Source organism: Macaca nemestrina, chromosome 5 (genome assembly GCF_043159975.1).
Source record: "Macaca nemestrina isolate mMacNem1 chromosome 5, mMacNem.hap1, whole genome shotgun sequence".
NCBI classification, from domain to species: Eukaryota; Metazoa; Chordata; class Mammalia; order Primates; family Cercopithecidae; genus Macaca; species Macaca nemestrina.
Genome location: NC_092129.1, coordinates 176,577,588 through 176,596,170, shown reverse-complemented (window position 1 = coordinate 176,596,170; position 18,583 = coordinate 176,577,588). Strand labels below are relative to the sequence as shown.

At 40.9% G+C, this 18,583-nt stretch overlaps 1 non-coding gene across 1 annotated transcript; it reads right to left on the bottom strand.

The window, feature by feature from the left end:
• Positions 1-8,767: 8,767 nt before the first annotated feature.
• LOC112427667 (small nucleolar RNA U13) lies at positions 8,768-8,871 on the bottom strand. The gene has a single exon (XR_003019365.1). It is a non-coding gene; the product is annotated as a small nucleolar RNA U13 (small nucleolar RNA).
• Positions 8,872-18,583: the final 9,712 nt, after the last annotated feature.

The window sequence follows — 18,583 nt, the reverse complement described above, 5'->3', positions numbered from 1 at the left end:
CCCTAGGCAGCCACAGATCTGCTTTTGGTTACCATTGATTAGATTTGTCCTTTGTAGAATTCGTGTAAATGGAATACTGCAGTATGTACTCTGCCTTCTTCCACACTACAGATTTTTGAGATTGATCCCTGTGCGTCAGTTGTCCTATTTTTTTTTTTTTGTTACTGAGTAGTATGTTCTATTGTATGTCAGATCATTCAGGTGAGACTTTGGCGTGAAATGTTAAGCATCTGACATCTAAATAGCAATATTTTGAATATTGGAAACTCAGGTTAAAGATTTTGTTTCCAAGTAGAAATGAAATCTTATTGTTTCAATAAGTAGCTGACAGTGACAGAAAGATTGACTGGATTTGGATCAGATTGGCTCTTAGGCTTCAGGTATGGGAAACAGCTCTCAGATTTATAAATTGGAAATCACCAGGTTACTTGCCAATATATAGTCATATTGCTGCCATTCTACTTAATTTCTAAATATATAAAATCCACTTTTAAAAATTGTAAAAGCAAGGACTCGGGAGTGACTGATGAATCATGAAATTGCTGCTTTTATAGATCAAAACTACTTGAATCATCAGGAATTGTTTCATATTGTGTGAAAATTTATAATTTTGTTTTAAATTATGATTTCATTTTACTAACTGGAAGAAACAGAAGAGTAAAATTGGCATATTTAGGTTTTTTGTAGAAGAAAGACGTGAAAATTAGGAGTGGATTGGAGAAATTGGGGGAAAATAGAACAGTACGGAGAAAGGAAGAGATTGAAAACGTAACCGAAGTTCTTTAAAGCTCACATTTTATGGTATCACTGCTGCAAACTAATAAAATGTGGCATTGAATGAAAAGAGGCATTTGTTTGATCCTTGAACGAATTAATCTTACATACTTCCCTGTTTGTGTTTTGAACCTTTCGCTAGATATGAGCCACTTGAGGGCAGGGTTTGTACCTTCATCAGTGTGACCCCTGTGCCTGCAACCTCATAGTTGTTAATATGTAATTTCAAATTTTGACAAAAGCATTTTCACTGCCCTGTCACATAAAATCTAGTTTTTATTTCCAGAGTGCTGCTATGAATAATTACTATAGCTGCTGGCCATCTTGCCCATCCATTAAGGTACCTTCTCACAAACATTTCTAATCTACTGGCTGGAGTACATTGGTGCAGTCCATAGTTCACTGCAGCCTCAAACTCATAGGCTCAGGCGATCCTCTTGCCCTGGCCCACCGTGTAGCTGGAACTATAGGTGTGCACCACTACACCTGGCTAATTTTTTGGTTTTTTTAGAGATGGAGTCTTGCTATGTTGCCTAGGCTGGTCTTGAACTCCTGGGCTCAGATGATTCTCCCGTCCTCAGCTTCCCAAAATGCTGGGAGCCACCAGGCATCAGGCGCGAGCTACCACACCTGTCTAAAAAGTATATGTTTTTAAATTTTTTTGTAGAGACAGGATCTCACTATGTTCCCCAGCCGGTCTCAAGCTCCTGGCCTCAGTCAGCCTCCTAAAGTGCTGGGATTACAAGTGTGAGCCACTGTGCCTGGTCACTTTAATTGCAATACTGACAAGTCAACTGCCATGCAGAGCCCAGGGCACTGGTTATATTCAATAAGAAACTGAACTCAGCACTTAGAATTTTAAATTATATCAATGATCTTAAAGTATTTGCCACTTTTGAGTACAGCTAACTGGATAATCTCAAATCAAACCCTTCAGTGAAAATTCATTGTCAAGTGGTAAATTTGAGATAAAATATTTTAAATGCATTGAGAAATATTTTCTAATTACCTGTGTATGCTATAGTACAGATATTAATTCTATAAACCTGTTCATAGGTCTTCCTCCCGGTCTTCTGAGGACATTTTCTGTTTCTTTTTAGTGAGCTCATGAATGTCTAAGGGTTCTTGTGCAAAGCTTTGTTGCATTCTAAGTATAAAAAAATAAAACCCACTTATATTGCTTGAGTTTGTTTACAAGACACTTATGTAGCTTGCTTTTTCATTTGCTGTAATTGATCCTGCAGGTGTGTTAATTATAAACTAATGCTCTTTTAAACCACACTATATTAGTGATTGTGCTTCCTGCTGTGGTCACAAATTTGGGAGGTTTTGGTGTTACAGAAAGTGCTCATAGCTTTTGTATATTTGGACTGGGACCAGTAATTTCTAGAGCTCCCTTCAGGAAAGAAAAAATAAGATTTGCTAGATGTAAGGAACTCAGCTGAGCTAGATTCATCTTTATTGAATAAGCCAAGTCACTTCCCCATTCTAAAAACAAGTAAGTCCACCTAAGAAAAAACAGTCTGCCTTAAAATAGAATATAAATTCCTAAACTAGTTTTTAGTCCTTTGTTTGAGTATTATAAAGCAGGGGGCACTTCCAGTTTACAATGTTGCTACATACTCCATTGGGAGAATGGTAAATGAAGAAAGGCTGCAGGCTCCAGGGAGTCCTGCCTTAGGAGTTTCACATCTTGTGGCACCAATGAAGGGATCTGGGTTTGAGTTACTTGAGTACTCTTTATGAGGCTAATTTCCCGTGAGAGTGGAGCTTTAGTAACCCGTGTACCTCCAGCTGCAAGCCGTGACTCCTAGTCTAGAATGAGGAAGGTCATTAAGGGAGCGTCAGGAATACAGAGATGAAGCAGGAGCCTGGGCTTTGTTTGGTAATGCCAACACAATTAAAATAATGTAATAAATTCTTCTCATACTGACAGAATATCTGATCAAAGAGGGCAGTATGATGAGTCAGGTACAATACAGGCTGTGTAACCCTGGGCCGACTCTTAGTCTCTCCATGCCTTCTCCATACTGTACACCCTCAGAGGATTGTCAGGCTTCATGTGATCTGGCCCATGCGGTGTCTGACATGTGGCAGGTACTGAATGCCCACTGTTGCTGTGCTTTGTAACACAGGTGTGAGCTCTTTCTACTCTGGCTCCTGTGTCTGGTTTTGCTTATGGACCAACCTGGATATCTTACTGTGCCCTCAGAGAATTCTCTCACACAATAGTATTAGCAAATCAGTGAAGACTTCAAAAAGAAGTCTGTATACGAGATGCTTCATGTTACCTACCTCTAGGGCATATATATATATATAGCTGGTACACACATGAATCAACCAGTATTAAAATACTGAAATACTTCTAAACTTGCTGGTAAATAACTTGTTCAAAGCCCCACCTTCCCTTTCGTGCTTTGTCCTGGAAATTCTTGTCCGTCTCCTAGACACCACCATGATCCAACAACAAAAAAATAAAGAAAAGCCAGTGCCTGGAGCAGCTGGGGGCCTTGGAGCACCCTGTTCCAGGAATAAGGCTAATTGGTGGCTGTTCTGATTGATGACAGTGCAGTCAGCATCTCTCCTAAATAATGATGCATATGAATGACATGGGACATACTCTTTCTCACTTTGCCCTATATACGGTGGGCCGTGTGTGCAAGGTGCTGTATTGTGTGGATACTAAGCATGGACATAGTTACACACACTTGAATCAGCCAAGGCTGTCTGTCGACAATGTAGCACAGATTTTGGAAGGGGGAAGTGGAATCATGTTGTAAGGTTCTCATGCTGTACATGAAATGGTGTGTAACATTATTTGTAGATAGATTACGATAAGTTGAGTGTATATTGTAAATTGAGTGTATATTGAAATAAAGCAGAGAGGTATGGCTAATAAGTTACAATGGAGAGGAAATGAGATTATTAGAAACAATCCAAAAGAAAACAGGAAAGAAGGAAAAGGGGAACAAAAGAACAGATAAGACAAATAGAAAACAAATGGCAAGATAGATTTAAACCCACCCATCTTAACAACATTGAATGTTAAATACAGATATTCTAAACACTCCAATGTAAAGGCAGACCCAGTTATGTGATGTCTACAAGGAACCCACTTTAAGTATAAGGACACAATTAGGTTAAAAGTAAAAGGATAGGAAAAGGTATACTATGCTAATACTAATTGAAAGAAAGCTATATTACTATCAGACAAAGTAGACTTCAGAACAATGAATATTATCAGGGATAAAGAGGAACATTTTGAAATGACAAATAATTCATCAAGAAGACAAAATTCTAAATTTTTATGCACCTAAGAAGAGAGATTCAAAATATATGAAACAAATATTGGTAAGACTGAAGGGAAAAATAAGCAAATGTACAGTTATAGGTGAAGATTTCAACACTCTTCCCTCAGTCATTCATAGTATAAGTAGACAGGGAAACCAGTAAATAAATAGAGGCCTTGAACAACACTATCAACCAAGTTGACCTCACTGGCATTTATGAATACTTCACCCAATAACTAGCAGAATACATTTTTTCTAAATGCACTTGTCTGTGCATACCCCTTTTGCACTTCAGCTGAGGGGCCCTGGAAAGCAGCCTACTCAGGACTTTATACCCCAGGCATCACATAGCATGCTGGGCTAAAGTGTTGAAGGACGTCCTGTTTCTAGGGAGGGCAATGGAACAGAGCCTGGGCTGTTCTGGCCATCCCCATCTTATCTTAGGATGTTGCATTTCTGGCACATTCCACAGGTACTTTTGAGAACTGGAAGCACAAAAGGTGGGAGAATTATCCACACATATATTGAGAAGACTGAAATCATACAAAGTATATACTCTGACCATAACAAAAGTAAACTGAAAGTCTTCAAATGTTTGGAAATTAAACAGTATGCATCTAAATAACGCATGGGTCAAAAATAAATCATATGGTCAAGCAGGAAATATTTTTATGGAAAACATCAAAAATTGGTGGGATACAGCTAAAGCAGTGCTTAGAGAGAAATTTATGGCATGAAATGCTTTTTGTTAGAAAGTTCTCAAATTAATAATTTACATTTCCACTCTAAGACATTAGAAAAAGAAGACTGAATTAAGACCAAATCAAGTAGAGGGAAGTCTTATTAGAAGTCTCCAGAGAAACAGAACCAATAAGATAGGGTCATGCAATTATGGAAGCTGGCAACTCCCAAGATCTGCAGGACGAATTGCCAAGCTGGAGACCCAGAAGGGCTAATAGCATAGTTCCAGTCTGAGTCAGACGGCCTGAGCCCCTGGAGAGTTCATGGGGTAGCTGCAGTCCAAAGGCTGGCAGCCTCAAGACCCAGGAAGAGCCGATGTTTCAGTTGGTGTCCAAAGGCAAGAAAAAGCTGACACCCTAGTTCGAAGGCCATCAGGGAGAAATCATTCTCTTACTTGGGAGAGTGGTCAGCGTTTTTGTTCTATTCAGACCTTCAACTGATTGGAGGGGCCCACCCACATTAGAGAGGGCAATCTGCTTTACTCAGTCTGTGGATTCAAATGTTAATTTTATCCAAAAATACAGACTCAGCCAGAATAGTGATTGACCAAATATCTGGACACCCCAATGCCCAGTCAAGTTGACACATAAAATTAACCATCACAGAAAGAAACAATAACAAATAACAAAAGAAACAATAATAAAATGACAGGAACAATAACAAAAGAAACAGAAATAAGTGAAATCGAAAACTGAGAAACAGAGAAAATAAGTGAAACCAAAAATTGGTTCTTTGAAAAGACCAATAAAATGGATAAGCCTCTAAGTAGATGGATCTAGCCAGACCATAGCCAGAAAAAAGAAAAAAAAAAAAAAAAAAAAAGAGACAGAAATTACTGATATCAAGGATGAACATGGGAACATTGTTATATATTCTATGGACTTTAAAATGATTAAAAATATTATGAATGACATTATACTAATATATTCAACAACTTAGATAAAATAAATTCCTTGAAAGACACAAATTACCTAAACTTACTCAAGATGAAACAGATAACTTGAAATAGTTCTATATGTATTAAATACATTGAATTCATAGTTATAAACTTCCCCACAAAGAAAACTCCAGTCCCAGATGGCTTCACTGGTCAATACTACTAGACATTTAAGAAGAATGGTATCAATTCTCAATCCTTTCTAGATAATGGAAGTAGAGGGAAAGTTTCCCAGCCAGCGTTATCCTGAATCTAAAACCAGACAAAGACATTTTCAATAACTACAAAACCAATATCTTTCGTGAACATAGATACCGTAATAAAAATTTGGCAAATATTTTGTGAACAAATGAATACAGCAATATAGTTTTTAGAAAAATACATTATAATCACGTGAGTTTTACTCCAGGAATGCAAGTTTGGTATAACGTTGAAACTCAACCAATGTAATTCCTCATATTAGCCAATTAAAGAAGAAAAATCATATGATCATCCATAGATGCAGAAAAAGCATATGATAAAATTCAACACACATTCATGTGTTGAATATGAATTCAACAGAAATCGAAAATTTTTAATTTTGTTTAAATTTTAAATTTTTGTTTAAAAAATAGAAAACGAAAAACAGACCTACAACAAACTAGAAATGGAAGGAAACCTCCTCATCCCAATAAAGGGCAGCCACAAAAAATGTAGAGCTAACATTGTCCTTAATGATGAAAGACAATAATTTCCTCCTATAATGGGAGCAAAGGAAGTATGTCTGCTTGTACCACTTGCATTCAATGTTGTGCTGGAGGTCCTAGTCGGGGAAATAATGCAATAAAAAGAAATAAAATACATGCAGATTGGAAAGGATGAAATAATGTCTTTATTCACAGATGGCAGATCTATGTAGAAAATCCTAAGGAATTTATAAGAAATAAAAATGAGTAGAACTAACAAATGAATTTATTGAGGCCATAAGATATGTGGTCATTATTTTAAAATCTATCATGTTTTTATATGCTATGAATGAATATTAGAAATAGCATACAAGGCTGGGTGTGGTGGCTCACACCTGTAATCCCAGCATTTTGGGAGGCCGAGGTGGGCGGATAACAAGTTCAGGAGATTGAGACCATCCTGGCTAACACGGTGAAACCCCGTCTCTACTAAAAACACAAAAATTAGCCAGGCATGGTGGCGGGCACCTGTAGTCCCAGCTACTTGGGAGGCTGAGGCAGGAGAATGGTGTGAACCCGGGAGGTAGAGCTTACAGTGAGCCGAGATCACGCCACTGCACTCCATCATGGGTGACAGAGTGAGACTCCATTTCAAAAAAAAGAAAAGAAAAGAAAAGAAAAAGAAATAGCATACAAAAGCATAAATCACCTAGAGATAAATTTAACAAAATATGTGTAATACCTGTACACTGAAAACTACAAATTTTGCTGAGAGAAATTAAGGAAGACCTAAATAAATAAAAGATATACCATGTTCACGAATTAGACCTTGATATTGTTAAGTTATGAGTTATCTGTAGGTGAACCATAGACACAATGCAATTGCAACACAGTCCCAGTAGGCTCTTTTAAAAAAATACATTTTTTTAATCATGGAAAATATACATAACATTTACCATTTTAACAATTTAAAAGTGTACAATTCAGTGGCATTGAGTATACGTTGACATTATTGTGCAACCATCACCACCATCTATCTTCCAAACTTTTTCAGTATCTTAAACTGAAACTCTGTACCCGTTGAACAATAACTCCCCATTCCCTCATGCCCCCAGCCTGGACAATCCCCATTCTACATGCTGTTGCTATGAATTTGACTATTCTAGGGACTTATGTTCGTCCCTTTTTGTCTGAGTTATTTCTCTTAGCATAATGCCTTTAAGATTCATCCGTGTCTGTCTTCTTTTTTAAGGCTGAATAATATTATATTATATGGATATACCACACTTTGTTTATCCATTTATCTGTCCTTTGAAGCAGGATCACCTACTTTAAAAACACATTTTCAAGAAATCTCCAGGAGAGTCTGCTGTCCCACCAAGAGAGGTGTAACAAATGTGGCTGATAAAGCAGTCATTAAATCAAACATGAATGTAATCTAGGCATGGTGGCTTGTGCCTGTAATCCCAGCTACTCAGGACACTGAGGCAGGAGGATGGCTTGAGGCCAGGAATTCGAGACCAGCTTAGGGCAACACAATGAGACCTCATCTCTTTAAAAAAATATGATCGTTGGCAATTTTTGGAATACTGAGAGATCAGCTAGTCTTTGGGCATCATTTAAGAGCAGGCAAGTGAGTGCAAAGCCTCAGGAGCTTGGACCCTTTGGAGCATGCTGCCTTCCCATCTCCCTCAGCTCAGTGCTTTCATTGTTGCTGCCCCAAAAACGTGCATGTGACCCAAACAAAACGCAACAGAAAGACAGCTGAATTTCACCTGCGGGGAGACAAACCTTCAGACATTTTTAGTTTGATAAAAGATTTTTCCAATGTAAAAGGTGGTCTTGGAGACACAGTAAATGCTCGGATTTCATCCTAGAGGTATTAAAATCAAGGTAGAAAATAAATGAGCTTCCAGTTCAGCAAAGGTGATAACATTGATTTCATGACTAGAGAAATTGAATTATCAGGTTGTAAATCCACGGTTTCTTTTGTGTTTTTCAAAAAGACTGTCTCAGAGGAGAAGTTTTTATTGTATTTTATGAACATTTAACATAAAAGGAGCTAAAATGGAACTCCACCATTGGAACACGATGTAACCAGATGGAACAAGTCAGTTCTCACGGTGTTTTGCTCCCTCATTGCGAGACTCATTCTAGGATGGGCTGTGCTATGCTGACGGCACACACTGTTCAGGGAACTCCTTTATTCAGGGCACTTTCAGTCCCATGGTCCATTGTACTGTGCTCATTTGGGGGGAATAACCAGTTCATGTGCCAGGGTGAAAGAGGAGACCAGAATGTGGCAGGCAAAAAGAGGCAATGGGTAAGAGCAACATTTGTAATAATAATATATATTTTCACATCAGATGGGTCATATGCCAATGTGGTAACAAGATTGGAGGGAGGCACATCTCACAAATGCATGTGAAAACCCAATCATCATGCTTATGAACTACAAAAGAATCATTTATTATTTATCCAGCTCCAAGGACATCATTTTAAATAACAACAACTGCCCCCGCTACCAAAGCATGGTTCTCATGGAAGGGAACCTCCACCTTCCTTTGAGCACTCCTGGCTCAGTGTTTTCCTTTTGGCTCATAGCCACATCCATAAGTGCAGGGTGAATGTTTTCCATCCTCCTGGAACACTTGGGATGCTTGAGCTCATCACATGGTTAAGCACATATTGGAATTGACAATATAATGTGGAATTGGCTTTTTTAAAATGGGAAAATACTGTGATTCAGAAGCAGCAAATGTAATTTGAGTGGCTCTGTTCTGCCTGGCAAATCTCTTTAGAAGTGAACAGTCACAGGATATATAGTAGGTGTCGTGCTCAGGTTGACATGGAAACTGTGGTCCATGCAGTCAGGGGGATTCAAAATCAAGGTCAGAATTTGAGACTGCTGTTCAGAGACGGTGCCTGTATAAGTCCATTTTCACGCTGCTGATAAAGACATACCCGAGACTGGGCAATTCACATAAGAAACAGGTTTAATGGACTTATAGTTCCACATGGCTGAGGAGGTCTCACCAACATGGTGAAAGGCAAGGAGGAGCAAGTCATGTCTTACATGCACAGCAGCAGGCAAAGAGAGAGCTTGTGCAGGGAAACTCCTCTGTATAAAACCATCAGATCTCATGAGACTTATTCGCTATCACGAGAACAGCACAGGAAAGACTTGCCTCCATAATTCAGTCACCTCCTACTGGGTCCCTTCCACAACAAGTGGGAATTCAAGATGAGATTTGGGTGGGGACACAACCAAATCATATCAGTGCCCAAGCCTGCTGAGGAAGAGCTTCCAAACGCCTTTATACAGGAGAAACACTTTGAGAAATGCATTTTTCTTCTCTTGTTAGTTTTACCAATTGTGTTATTAAATTCATGAAAACGACCCCTCCCTCCCATATGATCTCAGTTAATACACTATACTAGATTAAAAATGTATGTTATCTCAGTAACTGGCATCAGAATCCTCTCAGAAGTTTCCTCTGAGCTCCCATAGCATTTGGCCTATACTTTATTTTTAAGTTTAAAAAATTTGGTAAAATATACATAACATAAACCATTTTAGGCATACAGTTCAGTGGCATTAAATACATCATACTGTTGTGCAACTATCACTACCATCCATCCACCAGGACCTTTTTCATCTTCCCAAACTGAAACCCAATACCCATTCAATATTAACTCCCTGTTTACTCCTCCTGCTTGCTCCCCCACCCCTGGCAACCTGCAATCTATTTCCCTTTGTCTGAATTTGACTACTCTGGGTACTTCGTATTGGTGGAATCATACAGTATTTGTCCTTTTGTGCCTGACTTATTTGACTGAGCATAATGTCCTTAAGGTGAATCCATGTAGTAGTGTGGGTCAGAATTTCTTGCCTTTTTAAGGCTGAATCATATTCCATCCTATGGATAGACCACATTTTGGCCTATACTTTTGATATGGCACTCACCAGCTACTGTTTCTTCAGGCCTTCAAGCTATCTGGGGACAAAGGCATATAAAGGATTCATACTTTGAATCCAATCACCTTGATTTGTAGCAGAGTGTCTGGCATATCACAAGTACATTTTACTCAAATAGCATTGGCTGTTAATGCTAACCACACACACACACACACACACACACACACACACACAGAGCCCAATGTAGTGGGGGCATGACTATGATACTATGAATGAGAGGGAATAACCTGGTCCTAGAAGTAGATTAACTACTTGATTGACTGGCTAACTGATAAACTCATTCATTATTCACCCCAAGAAATACTTTATATACATCTATCATGTGTCAGGCATTTTGCAAATGACTGAGGCCACAGTGCAGATATGGTCTTTGCCTTCATGGAATTTTCAACAAATGGGAGAAAATTAAAATGTTATTCCCCAAATAAATATATAATCACAAGTGATGATAAGATCCAGGAAGGAAATTTATGTTTTTATGAGTTACTGTAGAAATCCCTTCTAAAATTTTATTTTATTTTTTTCTTCCTTTCTTTTTCTCTCTCTTTCTTTGTCTCTCCTTCCTTCCTTCCTTCCTCTTTCTTTCTTTCCTTCTTCTTTCTTTCTTCTTTCCTTTCTTTCTTTTCTTTTTCTTTCTTGCTTTCTTTCTTCTTTCGTTTCTTCTTTCTTTTCTTTCTTCTTTCTCTTTCTTTCTCTTTCTTTTCTTTTCTTTTCTTTCTTTCTTTCTTTCTTTCTTTCTTTCTTTCTTTCTTTCTTTCTTTCTTTCTTTCTTTCTTTCTCTCTCTCTCTCTCTCTCTCTCTCTTCCTTTTTCTTTTTTTTCTTCCTTCCTTCCTTCAGTGAGACAGAGTCTCACTCTGTCACCCAGGCTGGAGTGCAGTGGAGCCATCCTAGCTCACTGCAGCCTCAAACTTTCAGGCTGAAGTGATCCTCCCATCCCAGCCTCCTGAGTAGATGGGACCACAAGCGCACCCCACTATGCCAGGCTAACTTTTTAATTTTTTGTAGTGCTGAGGGTATTACAGTGTTCCTCAAGCTGGTCTTGAATTCCTGCCCTTAAGCCACCCTCCCACGCTGGCCTCCTGAAGTGCTGGGATTACGGGAGTGAGCCACCTCGCCTGGCCGTGTACTTGTTTTAATAAAGATTTTTTAATATAAAGAAAACATATTCATTGGGTCCCTGACTTTTGATTAAAATTGACAAAGGGAAGTCCAATCTCATAACCTTCCTCCCTGCAAAACCTAACAGTGTGAACAAAGAGGAAGAGTTAGCAAATACCCATCAGCAGCAATAAGGTGAAGGAAAGGGATGGTTTACAATTACAGGCAAGAAAGGAAAATCCAACAGATGGCTCAGCAGCATCTAGTCTCCAGCAACTCCTAACTTCACCCTCCACGGAAACACTACCTTGGAGAAATAAGTCAATGAAATCCCAGCAAATTGCACAAGTGACTTCCAAACTGCAGAAGGCAGAAGAGGGAGGGGCTGCTGAGGAAGGAGGTATACCTAAAACAGGCATCCGTGGAGGCTGCCACACACGACCGTGGAGGAGAGGGCTGAGCTGCACGGGATGCTACCGTTTAGAGGTTAAGTGTGGAATTAGGGCCAGCAAAGAGGAGGGGCCAGGGACAAATGAGAAAAGCCAGGTGATGTCCCAGAGCCAAGAGAAGAGGGTGCGCCACGAAGAAGAATCCATCAGCTGTGACTAGAATTGCCGACTGATTCCATGCCATGAGGATCAATACTGTCACTGGATCTGGCAAAATGGAGTTGAGGAGCTCTGGGCCATGAGCATTTGAATGGAGTCAGATAGGACAGCTCATGGCCCACAGGCCTCTTGAAAGCCACCTTGACCAGTGAGGTTCCATTGCCATCAATCCACAAATGCTCGGTGGAGGTAACTCGTGACTGTCCATTGAGTCATTGTGGCAAGCACAGTTGATGGTCATCGCCCTGGATGTGCGGACGATTAGCCACCTGTAATACATCATGCACCCACATCATATGTACCACTGCAGTTTCTTCTTTCAAAGCTTTCTCAACGTCTCTACCCAAGTCTACCTTCTAGTCTCTCTGTTGCATGAAAAATCTGAAAATCTAAGCTCGAAAGTGCATGTCTATAGAGGAGAAAAGCCCAAAGCCCACCCCAGGTCGCTGTTTCTGCCAGAGATGACTCTCCTTTCTAGGAGTGGCTTCATTTGGTCTTCACATTCTCCTGTCAGCTTCAACCAGGCCCAGGCTGTGAGCTTTGTTATTCTGGGGGAGTAATTTGAAGGCCACTCAGGGGACTAACGGGTCTTCTGAAAGGTATGGTCATATTGGCAGGCAGAATATGAATTGACAGTTAATTATTTTCCATTTGGTATCAATATTTCTAGTAGTTGTATGTGTTCATTTTGTCAACTTTCAAAAACATTAATATTTTTAGCCATGTCACAGACATATTGGCAGGATATTTTGTGTAGTGTTCTTTTATATTTCCGGGTTACTTGGCTGGAAAAGGGGAGTTATCTCCAAGGCCTCCTTTCCCCTGTTTTGTTTTGTTTGACACAGAGTCTAGCTCTGTCACACTGGCTGGAGTGCAGTGCAGCGGCACGATCTCGGCTCAGTGTAGCTTCTGCCTCCCTGGTTCAAGCGATTCTCATGCCTCAGCCTCCTGAGTAGCTGGGATTACAGGCATGAGCCACAATGCCTAGCTAATTTTTGTATTAGATGGGGTCTTGCCATGTTGGCCAAGTTGGTCTGGAACTCCTGACCTCAGGTGATCCACCCGCCTCTGCTTCCCAAAGTGCTGGGATTACAGGCATGAGCCACTGCGCCCGGCCTCCCTGGTTTTTATTTACACACCTCTTTGGGAACTGTATCCCGCGCTCAGGGTGGCACACAAAGCCTCAGAGGGGAACTGGTTGCAGGTCCCCAGCCTTGCCTAGCATTCCTGTACCCCAGGAATCTCATAGGAATATCAGGGGTGCTGGACATTTGCAACTATAGAGAACAACAGGAGCCCATTGTCATCAGTCCCTTAAGATAGGCAGAACCACCTTAGCACAGATGAGTGACCTAAGGACTGGATGACTGATAGCCCAGATGTGCCAGTGACTGTCGACTGCAGGACCCCTTTCTTTTGTTTTGGTCCCTGGCTCCATTCCACTTCTCTGGAGATAAGAAGAAACCCTAAAAATGGCTGAGATTGAGTTTCCCTCCAGCCCGGGGAAGGTGGGCACCTAGCCAAAATTAATTTGACCTAAACAATGTTTTTAAAATGCATGATTTTCTGGTGTGCTTGAATAGGAGGTCAGAGAATAGTCATACCTGTCCCACATTATGTTAATTTGAAGAAGTTAAAGTAGGATCAACTCTTAAATTAAAATAAAAATTGGTGGCCCATAGAAAAGAACAGCACATAGACGTGGAAGCCATTTCTAATCCCAAACTGCTTTTCCCCCTTTAAGCACTTTTCCTGTAGATTTTAAACAACTGCAAATTTTTGGCTCCTTTCCCTACTTTCTCCTGTTGTAAGTTAAAAATCATACATAGCTGCTTTGGAAAACAGTTTGGCAGGTTCTTATAATGTTAAATATACACTTACCATGTGATCCAGCAGTCTCATTCCTGGTTATTTACCCAAAAGAAATGAAAACATATGTCCACACAGAGGCCAGTACTTGAATGTTCACAGCAACTTTATTCATGATAGACAAAAACTGGAAAAAAACCCCCAAAAGTCCAATTGGTAAATGGAACCCAAATCTGGTTTATCCATACAAGGGAGCGCTATGCAGCAAACTGAAGGAAGGAATTATCGACACATGTAACCATACAGAACAATCTCCAAAATACAATGCTAAGTGAAAGAAGCTAGATGCAAGAGTGCCAACTGTATGATTCCACTTACATGAAATTCTTTAAAAAGGAAAGCTACAGTGATAGAAAGCAGAGTGGTTGCCAGGGACTCGGGGGAGGGGATTGGCTGCAGAGGGGCCTGAGGGAACTTTTTTGGCTGCTGGAATATTCCATATTATGATGGCAGTGGTGGCAGCAGGACTGCATGCATCTGCCAGAACTCATCAAATTGTTTACTTAAGATTGGTGGATGTTATTGTCTGTAAGTTACACCTCAAAACAGCTGACAAAATTCATTAAGGGAGGAATAAAGATGGCGGTCGGTCGTAAAGGTGTTGACTGAGTAGTGCCTGAAGGTTTGAGAGACCTGTGGAAGGGACTCCCTAGATTGTGAATACTAATCTTTCTCTCTCTCTCTCTCTCTCTCTCTCTCTCTCTCTCTCTCTTTCCTTTCTTTCTTTCTAGACAGAGTCTTGCCCTGTCGCCAGGCTGGAGTGCAGTGGCGCAATCTCAGCTCACTACAACCTCTGCCTCCTGGGTTCAAGCAATTCTTCTGTCTCAGCTGCCCGAGTAGCTGGGATTACAGGTGCATGCCACCATGCCCAGCTAATTTTTGTATTTTTTTAGTAGAGACGGGGTTTCACCATGTTGGCCAGGCTGGTCTTGAACTCCTGACCTTGTGATCCGCCTGCCTCGGCTTCCCAAAGTGCTGGAATTACAGGCATGAGCCACCGTGCCCGGCTTCTTTAATATTTTTTACTTGTGTATTGCACGTCCCCTCCCTCCACCCACCCAAACCGCAATGCTCCAGTCAGAAGGGACCCTCCTCATCTTCTCCAGCACCCCTTAGTTTAGCATGTCTAAATGGTTCCTGGCTCCAAGTATAGCATGAGCAGGCACTGACTCTTCCCCACCCTGTCCTCTGTGGTAGGTAAGTGTTCCTTTCGCCTCTGTCCTTCACTCTCACAGCGTTACTGCTGATCACGGGCGATCTTTGTCACACTGTACTGGGCAGGGTTCTCCAGAGAAACAGGCCAAATGATCTATCCATCTATCCATCTGCCTACTATCTTTTTCCATATCTATCTATCTATCATCTCTCTATCTATCAATCATCTATCTATCTAATCTATCTATCTATCTTTGGAAAAAGAAGAGAGAAAGATATAAGGATATTTGTTATCAAAGAGTTGGAATGTTGTGAAACAAAAACAGCAAAGAAAGAATATTCTTGTGCAAGAAGTTTTAAAAATTTTTCTTAAATGCTAGAATTTGATTAAATGTCGATATGAAAGTAAGTAGGGAAAGCCTTGGGGCATGTGTGTGAATATTTGATCCTGAAACTCCTGTTTCTTTATCCCCCATAACCTTATGGATCCCCATTCCTTTCCTCTGACTCCTGCTTGAATCAAGTCATGCATTGGCCACAACTGGGGAATGCTTTGACTCATAAATGTAATTTTGAGATAAACAGAAAATGTTATTGAAAATTAGTTAATACGCGTAAAATACTTAAACTAGTGACTGGCATATAGTAATTGGCTTATATGCGCTGAGTACTCTTCTAGGCTCTTTGAATGTAACACTTTTTAATTTTTATTTTTGTTGAGTTGGGGTTTCACTCTGTTACCCTGGCTGGAGTACAGTGCCATGATCATAGCTCACCACAGCCACAAACTCCTGAGCTGAAGCAATCTGCCCATCTCAGCCTCCCAAGTAGCTGGGACTACAGGCATGCACCACCACACAGGGCTAATTTTTGTATTTTATGTAGAGATAAGGTTTCACCACGTTTCCCAGGCTTGTCTCAAATTCGTAGGCTCAAGTGATCCAACTACCTCGGCCTCTCAAAGTGCTGGGATGACAAGCATGTGCCACCGTGCCCAGCCTACTTTTTTTTTAAATCACGAGCTTGGCAGAAGCCTTGGATTTTTCTCTTTTTGGTAGTATGTAAATGGCATTTCTTGTACATTTTGCTTTAAACTGTGTCTGTGGGCTGGTGGAGACCCAGTTACCACAGATCAAATTTTCATGGGAAAAAGTATTCCAAGATCCAAGCAAATTACTTACAAACAAACTTTTTGCAAACAATCTGTCTCTCATTTGATGACTGTCTAAATGCGGACAATACAGCGAAGTGGTTCAGGGCGGAGGCTTAGGAGCTTTCAGACAGTTGCAAGTTTGACTCCCAGCCCCGCCACTGGCAGCAATGTCACTGTGGGAAATTCGTTACTTCCCCAGAGCCTCAACTCCTCAACTCGGTAATAAAAATAATAAAGAATACTTCACCGATTTGTTGTGAGGATTCAATGAATCAAATGGCACATAAAAAGTGCTCAATATGGATACTAGGCTTAGTACCTGGGTGATGAAATAATTTGTATAACAACCCCCTGTAACACGTACACCTATATAACACACTGGCACATGTATCCCTGGACCTAAAAGTTTAAAAAATTGCTCAGTAAATGAAATCATTCTGCTCTAGAGATCATCTCATAATATTTGTAACATTTCAACTCTTTGGTAATAAATATCCTTATATCTTGCTTTACAAGTGAGAAAAGTCATCAGAGGTATTAACAATTATACTTCTAAACTCCCTATGCAAATGAATTTATTTACATTTCTCCAAAGAGTATTCTTTTCCATTCAAGGACTTCCTGTATAATCATCTACTGTCTGGCTTCAGGAAGCATGCCTGAGATCACCAATAGTTTCTGCATTGCCAAACTAAAAGGATCCTTTTCGCCTCTAACTTACTGGGCCTCCTGCACTGTTGGACTCTAGCTACCCTCTCTCTACCCTCCCTTACGTGCTGAGTTTTGTACCCCCCACCCGCTTAAATTTTATGTTAGAATCTTAGCCCCCTGTACCTCAGGTTGTGACTATATTTGAAGACGTGGTCTTTAAGGAGGTAATTGTTGGCCAGTGTGGTGGCTCACGCCTGAAATCGCAACACTTTGGGAGGCCAAGATGGGTGGATCTCGTGAGGTCAGGAGTTCGAGATCAGCTTGGACAACATGGTGAAACCCCGTCTCTACTGGAAATACAAAAATTAGCTGGGTATGGTGGTGCACGCCTGTAATCCCAGCTACTCAGGGGGCTGAGGCACGAGAATCAGTTGAACCCAGAAGGTGGAGGTTGCAGTGATCCGAGATTGCGCCACCGAACTCCAGCCTAGGTGAGAGAGGGAAACTCTATCTTAAAATAAATAAATAAATAAAAATAAAAATAAAGAGGGAATTGTGTTAAAATGGGTCATGAGGGTAGGCCCTAATCCAATCTGACTGGTATCCTTATAAGAAGAGGAGATGGGGACACATGCATGCAAAGAGGGATGGCCCTGTGAGGACACAGGGAGAAGATGCCATCTAGAAGCCAAGGAGACAGACCTTGGAAGGAACCAATCCTGCCCACAGCTGGATCTTGGACTTCCAGACTTCAGCACTGGGAGAAGATGAATTTCCACTGCTGAAGGCACCCAGTCTGTGCTACTTCCCATGGCAGCCCCAGAGAGCTAATATGGCCTCCTTTCTGAAAGCCACTGTTGCCTGGGTTCCCACAGCTACACTTCCTCTCGGTTCTCTTCACACTTTTTCGACTGTTCTTTCTGGATGGACTTCCTGTCCTTTGCCCATCTTTAAATATTGAGGATTTTTAGGTTGGTGTTCTCTCTCATTCTGCATGCTCTGCCCAGCAGCTGTCACCCACTCTTATGTTTTAACTATGCTGACAACCAATTCCATGACTTCAGCCCAGACCTCTCCTCCAAGCGCCGTGTCTATGCATAAAATAGCACAGCTTCTCCTAGTGCTCTCCACGTATTTCTGACTCTACACTGCAAAACTACAGTTACCACCCTTCCGTCAAACCTCTGCCTCCTCACTCTGTCTTTCTGCATTTGGTTCACGTCCCCATCTTCCTTTTCGATCACGCTAAAGACCTGAGAACTGGCCAGGTGAAGTGGCTCATGGCTGTAATCTCAGCACTTTCAGAGGCCAAGGCTGGAGGATCACTTGAGCCCAGGAGTTCAAGACCAACTTGGGCAACATAGCAAGACACCATCTCTATGAAAAATTAGCCAGGTGTGGTGGTACATGCCTGTAGTCCCAGCAGCTGGGGAGGCTGAGGCAGGAGGATCACTTGAGCCCAGGAGGTTGAGGCTGCAGTGAGCTGAGATTGCACCACTGCACTCTAGCCTGTGTGACAGAGTAAGACCCTGTCTCAAATAAAAAAAAAAAAAAAAAAGAGGGACCTGAGAGCCATTCTCGATTCCCCACTTTCCATTACCACTGTAGATTACCTCCTAAGTATCTTGTACAGGTTGAGTACCCTTAATTTGAAAATCTGAA